Here is a 10,862-nt window from a genome sequence, read left to right on the forward strand (position 1 = left end):
TCTGAAAAACAAACTGAGGTTTCTAGAGGGGAGGGGGTTGGGGGGATGGGTTAGCCTGGTGATGGGTATTAAAGAGGGCACGTTCTGCATGGAGCACTGGGTGTTATGCACAAACAATGAATCATGGAACACTACATCAAAAACTAATGATGTATGGTGATTAACATAAGAATAAAAAATAAAAATAATTTTAAAAAAATAACAATAATTTGCCTACTTAGTCATTTGTTGTTTCCACAGCTAACTCTAAGACATCAGTGTGCCTTCCCCTTAATCCAAAGTTTCCAGTTCCCTAGAAGCCAAGACCTGAAGGTGTTTGTGAGGGCACCAACAAAGAGGTGCTATAAGGTCTTCCTTTCTGGCTCCTTTTCTCAGAAACCTTCAGCAGCAACTCATCACCTCCTTTGTCATTCAAGATTCTCTACACTAGCTGTAACCTACCTTTCCAGCTCTACCTCCCGCCATTTTGCCCCCATACCTGCCCACCACCTAACCACTGCCTCACCATTCTAAAAAGTGCTGCATTTAGGCTTGTTTCATGCTATCCATTATGGCCTCCCAGCCCCCAGTAGTTGAGATTCCTGCAACACTAGGTGAGAGGGTATTCTCCTCAAGCTTTCCTCAGTCCCTCCAGCCAAAAGACCTCTCCTCCACCTCTCTATTACCAAAATTTTGTTTTCATTCTGCAATAATGTTTACACTCTTGCCCTTTTCTGGCACTAATGACAATAATGACAACTTTATGCCTAGGAGCCACCAAATCCAACTTCTGGAAAATAGAGAGCTTAAGACACTTTATCACTCTTCAGGGTTATGCAATAATAGGATTTATACTTTGGAACCAAAGGGTCACTCCAAGTCCCTAGGTCATTTTAAGGATGGAGGGGATAAACAGAATGCTCTCAGATAAGAAAACTGGGCATTGTTTAGAGCCACATAGCAAGTCATGTCCCTGATGTTTCTTCCACTAACAGCTCGAACATACCACAGTAAAGATTGGTTGCTTCACCCTTGTGGATGGGTATCTAAAACTTGTATTTTTACACCTAACTGTCCATCTATACATGTCACATATTCTGGGAGAGGGATTTTAATTGCAACTATTAAAAACAGTTTTATTCTTAGACATTGCTGTACTTTGTGCTGCTGGGCAGTAGAAAGTAATTGATGTCAATTTCTCTTGGTGTTGAACTACTTCTAACAACCTAAGTAACCTGGATAAAATAATAAAAAGCCATCACTTACTCATCATTTATTATGTCGTAGGTGCTATAATGAAATCAGTTTTATTTCTTTAATCTTCAAACTCATTTTATGCATCAGGAGATGGAGACTCACAGTAGTTAAATGATCTTCCCAAGTTATGTGGTCTGTAAGTGGGTCCAGCTGGGTTTTCCTGTCACCACTGCCTCTGCAGTTTATGCTATCTGACAGTGTACCAGATAATGAATCGGGGCGGGGGGGGGAAGTCATTTATTATTTGTTTTTCAGTATCTATCTTATATCCAAGATAAAATTTTAATTTTAATCAATTTTGTTCCCTCTCTACACACCAAAAATAGAACCAATTCCCAGAAATATTAAAAACTACAAGTTGTCAAATAAGATTCACAAATGCTTGTAATACATCTAATAAAATGATATAAAAGTATATTAATGTCTACATTAATAAATATTATATTAATTTAGGTATTAAAGTATCTAAGTAAGAATGGGAACTGCATTTGTTTAAAAATTTGTTAAAAAAATATCTTCACAAGTGCCTAGGGAAAAAAAGAGAGACTTAAGGTTAGGGCAGAATGGGTTCTTCACGGGAGTAAGTCAGAGGGGGAGACAAACCATGAGAGACGATAGACTCTGAAAAACAAACTGAAGGTTCTAGAGGGGAGGAGGGTGGGGGGATGAGTTAGCCTGGTGATGGGTATTAAAGAGGGCACATTCTGCGTGGAGCACTGGGTGTTATGCACAAACAATGAATCATGGAACACTACATCAAAAACTAATGAGGAAATGTATGGTGATTAACATAACAATAAAAAATTTTTTAAAAAAAGAATGGATTCTTCAGGAGAAAAGAGAAGTGTTAAAGTTACTTAAAAGAGAAATGAAGGAAAGAAAATAAGAACAAGGGATGCCTGGGTGGCTCAGTTGGTTAAGCATCGGACTCTTGATTTTGGCTCAGGTCATGATCTCAGGGTCGTGAGATCAAGCCTCATGCCAGGATCCACGCTCAGCGGGGAGTATGCTTGAGATTCTCTCTCCCCTTCTCCCTCTGCCCCTCCTGTCACTCTCTCTCTCTTTCTCTCACTCTCTCAAAAATAAATAAATAAATAGATCTTAAAAATAAAAAAGATTGTGAGATGCAATTGAGAGAAAGAAAGAGAGAGAGAAGAAAGAAAGAAAGAAAGAAAGAAAGAAAGAAAGAGAAAGAAAGAGGGGCACCTGGGTGGCTCAGTTGGTTAAGCATCTGCCTTTGGCTCAGGTCATGATCTCAGGGTCCTGATATCAAGTCCTGCTTCTCTCTCTGCCTCTGCTCCTCCCCCTGCTTGTGCTCCTTCTCTCTCTCTCAAATAAAAAGAAAAAAAGAAAGAAAGAAAGAAAATAAGGACAAAAGGGAAGAATAGAGCGAGTGAGATAGTAGAATGAGGTGAAGGAGCAATGCAACCTCTCCCTGTGACTCCCTAAATGTTCATTACAGTTACTAAACACAAGACAGAAGAACTCACCCCAAAAAAGAGAACAAGAGGCAGTACTCACTGGTGAAGATGCACTTTTTATGGAATACAGAAGGACCTAAGCTCTGTACTTATGCTGGGGTAGGGCAAAACCATATAAGGTTTAGATCACTGACTTTTGCAGCACTTACAAAGCACTTTCACATTCTTATCTCACCTGATCATCACCACGGCCTTGCATGTTAGGTGAACAAAGATGATTACCCTACACTAAATAATATGAAGGAACTCTGATTCCTTGCCACTGTCCTTCCTGCTTTGCCCCACTATACTCTTCTAAATATGTAGCCATGGAAGCATTCCCCATTGACTACAAACTCCTTGGGCAGTGACCATATAGATCCTGGAGTGATATGATGGTTTCCAATTCACTGCTGCAGTCTTTCCCCCCAAAATTCTCATCAAGCTACAAAGACATTGAAAGGAACTCTATAAAAGAAAGTAGCTGCCATTTGTTCCAGTCCTCACATGGCAGAGATGTGAGTCCTTGATTCACCACTGTTGGTAGAGAAAGGACCCATTCCAAGGAAGATACTTGGCCTTAAGTAGGCATGGTACCTTCTCCACCTCCCCTTTCAGTACTACTCTTCGGCAGTGTGTTCTCACAAAAACAAAACAAACAAACAAACAAAAACCCTCAATGTGAAAGGGACTTAGGGAATTACCCACTCTTAAGAACATCAATCAGAGGTTTTGAGTCCAAGATGGCAGAGGAGTAGGAGATTTTAATTCCGTCTGGTCCCAGGAATTCAGCTAGATAGCAATCAAATCATCCTGAACACCTGTGAACTCAACCAGAGATCTAAGAAAAGAATAGCTGCAACTCTAAAAATAGAAAAGCAACCACTTTCTGCAAGAATGACAAGACAGAAAAATTCACCCCCAGAAAAAGAACAAGAGGCAGTACTGACTGCCAGGGACCTAATCAGTATAGACTAAGTAAGATGTCAGAACTAGAGTTCAGAATAACAACTATAAAGATAGTAGCTGGGCTTGAAAAAAGAATAGAAGACACTAGAGAATCCCTTTCTGGAGAAATAAAAGAACTAAAACTGAAAACAAGTCAAAATCAAAAAGGCTATTAATGAGATGCAATCAAAACTGGAGACTCTAACTCCTAGGATAAATGAGGCAGAAGAGACAATTAGTGATATAGAAGACAAAATGATAGAAAATAAAGAAGCTGAGAAAAAGAGAGGTAAACAACTACTGGATCACAAGGATAGAATTCCAGAGACAAGTGATACCATAAAGCAAAGCAAGATTAGAATAATTGAGATCCCAGAAGAAGAGATGGGGGGTGGGGGGCAGAAGGTATATTGGAGCAAATTATAGTGGAGAATTTCCCTAATAGGGGGAAGGAGCAGGCATTCAAGTTGAGGAGCCACAGAAAGCCCCCTCAAAATCAATAAAAAAGGTCAACACCTCGACATATAATAGTGAAACTTGGAAATCTCAGGGACAAAGAGAAAATCCTGAAAGCAGCTCAGGACAAGAGATCCATAACCTACAAGGGTAGAAACATTAGACTGGCAGCAGACCTATCCACAGAGACCTAGCAGGCCAAAAAGGATTGGCACAATATATTCAGCGTGCTAAATGAGAAAAATATGCAGCCAAGAATACTTTATCCAGAAAGGATGTCATTCAGAATCGAAAGAGAGATAAAAAGCCTCCAGGACAAAGAGAAACTAAAAGAATTTGTGATGACCAAACCAACCCTAAAAGAAATATTAAAAAGGATCCTCTAAGCAAAGAGAGACCCCAAAAGTAACACAGACCAGAAAGGAACAGAGACAATATACAGAAACAGTGGCTTTACAGGTAATACAATGGCACTAAATTTATATCTTTCAATAGTTACTCTGAATGTAATGGGCTAAATGCCCCAATCAAAAGCCAGGGTACCAGATTGGATAAAGAAGGAAGACCCATTCATATGCTGCCTGCAAGAGACTCATTTTGGACCCAAAGACACCTCCAGATTTATCATGATAATGGACCTCAAAAGAAAGCTGGGGTAGCAATCCTTATATCAGAAAGTTAGATTTTATTTTTTGTGTGTGTGAAACCAAACATTTAATATTTTAATTAAGTTTTGTCAACACAATTTCAAGCAAGTGCCAACTGAAGACCAGGCGCAGGAATTCACAAAGGAAACAATCTTCCAAACGGCAAGGAACACAAGGTGATCTTCCACTTCAGACACACTATTAGTGGCCTCAGTTGGCCAGTGTTTATCCGATTACTGAGTGTTTACCACATCATCAATTTTCAGAATGCTCCGGACAGTTTCAGTTGCTAGAGTCAGTGCACTGACTGAAACCAACAAAGCCTGGACAACCAGTTCCTCCAAAATGTTGGAAATACCGCCCTTTTGGACATAAATGCCAGTAGTTTTTTCTCCTTGGGCATGCCGGTTTCTTAGTTCTGTTACTGCAGAAATGGGATTCAGGCCTGCATTTTCAGCTAGTGTAGATGGAATGACTTCCATAGCATCTGCAAAAGCACGAACACAGTAGGATTCCATGCCACTCAGTGTTCATGAATATTCAGTTAACCGTAGAGCCAGTCTATCTCTGGAGCACCACCTCCTGCAATAAGAGCTCTCTTCTTCACTAAACAGCGAATAACACATAGGGCATCATGAATGGAGTGCTCAGCTTCTTCAATCACCAATTTGTTAGATCCATGAACAACAATCATAACTGTTTTTCCAGGGCTTGTACAGCCTGTAATCTTGAGCAGTTTGCCAGAACCATTTAAATTGATCTCCTCAGCTAACTCAGCTGATCCCAGCATGTCAGCAGTGAAATGGTCAATATGAGCAACTGGCTTGGTTCCAATTGTCTTACAAATGAATTTGATGTCTTCTCTTTCAATATCCTTAACCACCATAATCTTCATTTTGTTTAGGAAATGTAATGCAAGGTCACTAAGAGCATCTCTCAGAATAGACTTCTGTATGAGAAGAACATTACATCCTGTTTTTTTAATTTGCTTCACTAAATTCAGAATATAGGCCTCTCCTCCTGCAGCACTTGGTCCATCTGGACATAGTCAGAAACTACTATTTGATTATCCATATCTGTTTTGGGGGCAGATAAGCAAAACTGGATAAGACCAATCTTAGCCTTTTCAACTCTGGTTATGCCAGAATTTGCTACCTTTTGAGTAAGTACCAGCCCTTCGACCAGCTCACAGTCATCAATTGTCCCACCAAGTTTCCTAACGATTTTAATGTCTCTAAGATCTACACCAGTAGCGGTGGCTGGGTCAATCACTTTCATCACTGCATTTACACTCACTGGAGAAAGCAGACTTGAGTACTGAGAGACAACCTTTGAGTTCAGTGAAGTGGTGGTACTATTTAATAAAGTTTCTCTGTCACTCAGTTCCACAGGTCGAGACATGTCAGTCAAGATTTCTATACCCTTTTCCAAAGCCTTCTGGAATGACTCAGAAATGATAGTTGGATGAATCCCTTTCTGAAGAAGCTTGGTACAGGAATCTAAGAGAGAGCCAGCAATGATGACCACTGATGTGGTGCCATCTCCTGCTTCTAAATCTTGTGCCTTAGACAGCTCCACCAGCATTCTGGCTGCTGGATGTAACACCTGCGTTTGTTTCAGAATGGTGACCCCGTCATTTGTAATGGTCACAATGCCTTTTCCATCTTGAATCATTTTATCCATTCCTTTTGGTCCAAGGCTTGTTCTAATAGCATCAGCAACAACTTTGGCCATGGAGATGCTGCTGAAGCAGATCTGGGCCAGCTTGTCACGGTCCTGATATGCGCTTTTGCTGCCACCCCCGGCAGTCCCAGTGGGCACCCCTGCTCCAAGGTGCCACGTTCTCAAGCATGGCAGACTTGGCTGGGTCTGCATGGGCTTGGGAAGGACAGATGGACCCAGATTCCAGCCGGCCACAGAGCAACGGAACATTCCCAAGGCCTTCACGAAGCTTGCAGAGAAAATTAGATTTTAAACCAAAGACTGTAATAAAAGATGAGGAGGACACTATATCATACTTAAAGGGTCTATCCAAAAAGAAAATCTAACAATTGTAAATATTTATGTCCCTAACGTGGGAGCAGCCAATTATATAAAACAATTAATAACAAAATTAAGGAAACACATTGATGATAATACAATAATAGTAGGGGACATTAACACCCCCTCCCTGTAATGGACAGATCATCTAAGCAGAAGATCAACAAGGAAACAAGGGCTTTGAATGACACACTGGACCAGATGGACTTCACAGATATATTCAGAGCATTCCATCCTAAAGCAACAGAAAACAAATTCTCCTCAAGTGCACATGGAACATTCTCCAGAATAGATCACATACTGAGTCACAAATCAGGTCTCAACTGGTACCAAAAGATTGGGATAATTTCCTGCATATTTTCAGACCATAATGTTTGAAACTTGAACTCAATCACAAGAGGAAATTTGGAAGGAACTCAAATACATGAAGGCTAAAGAGCATCCTACTAAAGAATGAACAGAAAAAAAAAAAAAAAAGAATGAACAGGTCAACCAGGAAATTAAAGAAGAATTTTTTTTAAATTTTGGAAACAAATGAAAATGAAAACACAACTGTTCAAAATCTTTAGGTTGCAGCAAAGGCATGTCCCAATCTCTCTCTCCTAAGATAGAAGGATATGGCACTACAAGCCTTTCTCAAGAAACAAGAAAGGTCTCAAATACACAACCTAACCCTACACCTAAAGGAGCTGGAGAAATAACAGCAAATAAAGCCTAAAGAGAAATAATAAAGATTAGAGCAGAAATCAATGACATAGAAACTAAACGAAGTTTAGTTTTCGTTGATCTACAAAACAGATCAACAAAACTAGGAGCTGATTCTCTGAAAGAATTAATAAGATTGATAAACCCCTGACCAGAAAAGAGAAAGGACCAAAATAAATAAAATCATGAATGAAAGAGGAGGGATCACAACCAACACCAAAGAAATACAAACAATTATAAGAACATATTATGAGCAACTACATGCCAACAAATTAGGCAATCTGGAAAAAAAGGATGACAAAAAAAAAAAAAAAAAACCTACCAAAACTGGAAAAAAAAAAAAAAAAAAAAAACCTACCAAAACTGAAACAGGAAGAAATAGAAAACTTGAACAGACCCATGACCAGCAAAGAAATTGAAGCAGTAATCAAACATCTCCCAACAAACAAAAGTCCAGGGCCGGATGGCTTCCCAGCAGAATTCTACCAAACATTTAAAGAAGAATTAATACCTATTCTTCTGAAGCTGTTTCAAAAAAACAGAAATGGAAAGAAAACTTTCAAACTCATTCTATGAAGCCAGCATTACTTTGATCCGAAAACCAAAGACCCCACCAAAAAGAATTACAGACCAATATCTCTGATGAACATAGATGCCAAAATTCTCACCAAGATACTAGCCAATAGGATCCAACAGTACATTAAAAGGATTATTCACCACGACCAAGTGGGATTTATTTCTGGGCTGCAAGAGTGGTTCAACATCCACAATCAATCACCGTGATACAATACATTAATAAAAGAAAGGACAAGAACCATATGATACTCTCAATAGGTGCAGAAAAAGTATTTGACAAAAGAAAGCATCCTTTCTTGATTAAAACTCTTCACAGTGTTAGGGATAGAGGGAACATACTTCAATATCATAAAAGCCATCTACAAAAAGTGCACAGCGAATATCATCCTCAACAGGGAAAAACTGAGAGCTTTTCTCCTAAGGTCAAGAACACGGCCGGGATGTCCACTATCACCACTGCTATTCAACGTAGTACTAGAAGTCCTAGCCTTAGCAATCAGACAACAAAAAGAAATAAAATACATCCAAATTGGCAAAGAAGAAGTCAAACTCTCACTCTTCACAAAAGACATGATAACCCAAAAGACTCCACCCCAAAATTGCTAGAACTCATACAGGAATTCAGCAAAGTGGCAGGATATTAAATCAATGCACAGAAATCAATTGCATTTCTATATACCAACGAGACAGAAAAAAGAGAAATTAAGGAGTCGATCCCATTTACAATTGCACCAAAAACCATAAGATACCAGGAATAAACCTAATCAAAGAGGCAAAGGATCTGTATTCATAAAACTATAGAACATTCATGAAAGAAATTGAAGAAGACACAAAGAAATGGAAAAACATTCCATGCTCATGGATTGGAAGAATAAATATTGTGGGGTTTTTTTTTAAGATTTTATTTATTTGTCAGAGAGAGACAGAGCACAAGCAGGGGGAGAGGCAGAGGCAAAGGGAGAAGTAGGCTCCCCGCTGAGCAAGGAGCCCGATGTGGGACTCAATCCCTGGACCCCGGGATCATGACCTGAGCTGAAGGCAGCCACTTAACTGACTGAGCCACCCAGACGTCCCAAGAATAAATATTGTTAAAATATCTATGCTACCTAGAGCAATCTATACATTCAATGCAATCCCTATCAAAATACTATCAACTTTTTTCACAGAACTGAAACAAATAATCCTAATATTTGTATGGAACCCGAAAAGATCCCAAATAGCCAAAGGAATGTTGAAAAGGAAAACCAAAGCTGATGGCATCACAACCTGGGACTTCAAGCTCTATTACAAATCTGTACTCATCAGGACAGTATGGTACTGGCACAAAAACAGACATGTAGATCAATGGAACAGAATAGAGAACACAGAAATGGACCCTCAACTCTATGGTCAACTAATCTTCGACAAAGCAAGAAAGAACATCTAATGGAAAAAAGACAGTCTCTTCAACAGATGGTGTTGGGAAAATTGGACAGCCACATGCAAAAGAATGAAACTGGACCATTTCTTTACACCATACTCAAAAATAGACTCAAAATGGATGAAAGACCTCAATGTGAGACAGGAATCCATCAAAATCCTAGAAAAGAACACAGGCAGCAACCTCTGTGACCTCAGTTGCAACAACTTCTTGCTAGACACATCTCCAAAGGCAAGGGAAACAAAGACAAAAATGAACTATTGGGACTTCATCAATATAAAAAGCTTTTGCCCAGGGGCGCCTGGGTGGCTCAGTTGGTTAAGCGGCTGCCTTTGGCTCAGGTCATGATCCTGAAGTCCCGGGATCGAGTCCCACATCTGGCTCCCTGTTGGGCAGGGAGCCTGCTTCTCCCTCTGACCACCCCCTCCCATGCTCTCTCTCTGTCCTTCTCTCTCTCAAATAAATAAAATTTAAAAAAATAAAAAATAAAAAATAAAAATAAAAAGCTTTTGCCCAGCAAAGGAAACAGTTGACAAAACCAAAAGACAACTGACAGAATGGGAGAAGATATTTGCAAATGACATGTCAGATAAAGGGCTAGTATCCAAAATCTGTAATAAACATATCAAACTTAACACCCAAAGACCAAATAATCCAATCAAAAAATGGGCAGAAGACATGAACAGACATTTCTCCAAAGAAGACATACAAGTGGCCAACAGACACGTGAAAAAATGGTCAACATCACTCAGCATCAGGGAGATACAAATCAAAACCACAATGAGATACCACCTCACACAGTCAGAATGGCTAAAATTAACAATTTGGGAAATGACAGATGTTGGCGAGGATTCAGAGAAAGGGGAACCCTCTTACACTGTTGGTGGGAATGCAAGCTGGTGCAGCCACTCTGGAAAACAGTATGGAGGTTCCTCAAAAAGTTGAAAATAGAGCTACCCCATGACCCAGCAATTGCACAACTGGGGATTTACCCCAAAGATACAAAGGTAGTGATCCAAAGGGGCACCTGCATCCCAATGTTTATAGCAGCAATGTCCACAATAGCCAAACTATGGAAAGAGCCCAGATGTCCATCAACGGATGAATGGATAAAGAAGATGTGGTACATATATACAATGGAACACTACTCAGCCATCAAAAAAATGAAATCTTGCCATTTGCAAGGACGTAGGTGGAACTAGAGGGTATTATACTAAGCAAAATAAGTCAATCAGAGAAGGATAATTATCATATGATTTTACTCATATGTGGAATTTAAGAAACTAAACAGAGGATCATAGGGGAAGAGAAGAAAAAATAAAACAAGATGAAATCAGAGAGGGAGATGAACCTTAAGAGACTCTTAATCATGGG

At 39.6% G+C, this 10,862-nt stretch overlaps 1 pseudogene; it reads right to left on the reverse strand.

Moving 5' to 3' along the window:
• Window positions 1-4,956: 4,956 nt before the first annotated feature.
• LOC112828638 (T-complex protein 1 subunit delta pseudogene) lies at window positions 4,957-6,599 on the reverse strand (annotated as a pseudogene).
• Between the last annotated feature and the right edge of the window lie 4,263 nt (window positions 6,600-10,862).

This window comes from Callorhinus ursinus, unplaced genomic scaffold (genome assembly GCF_003265705.2).
Source record: "Callorhinus ursinus isolate GAN/ISIS: 27379988/994484 unplaced genomic scaffold, GSC_fseal_2.0 scaffold13, whole genome shotgun sequence".
In the NCBI taxonomy this organism is placed as follows: Eukaryota; Metazoa; Chordata; class Mammalia; order Carnivora; family Otariidae; genus Callorhinus; species Callorhinus ursinus.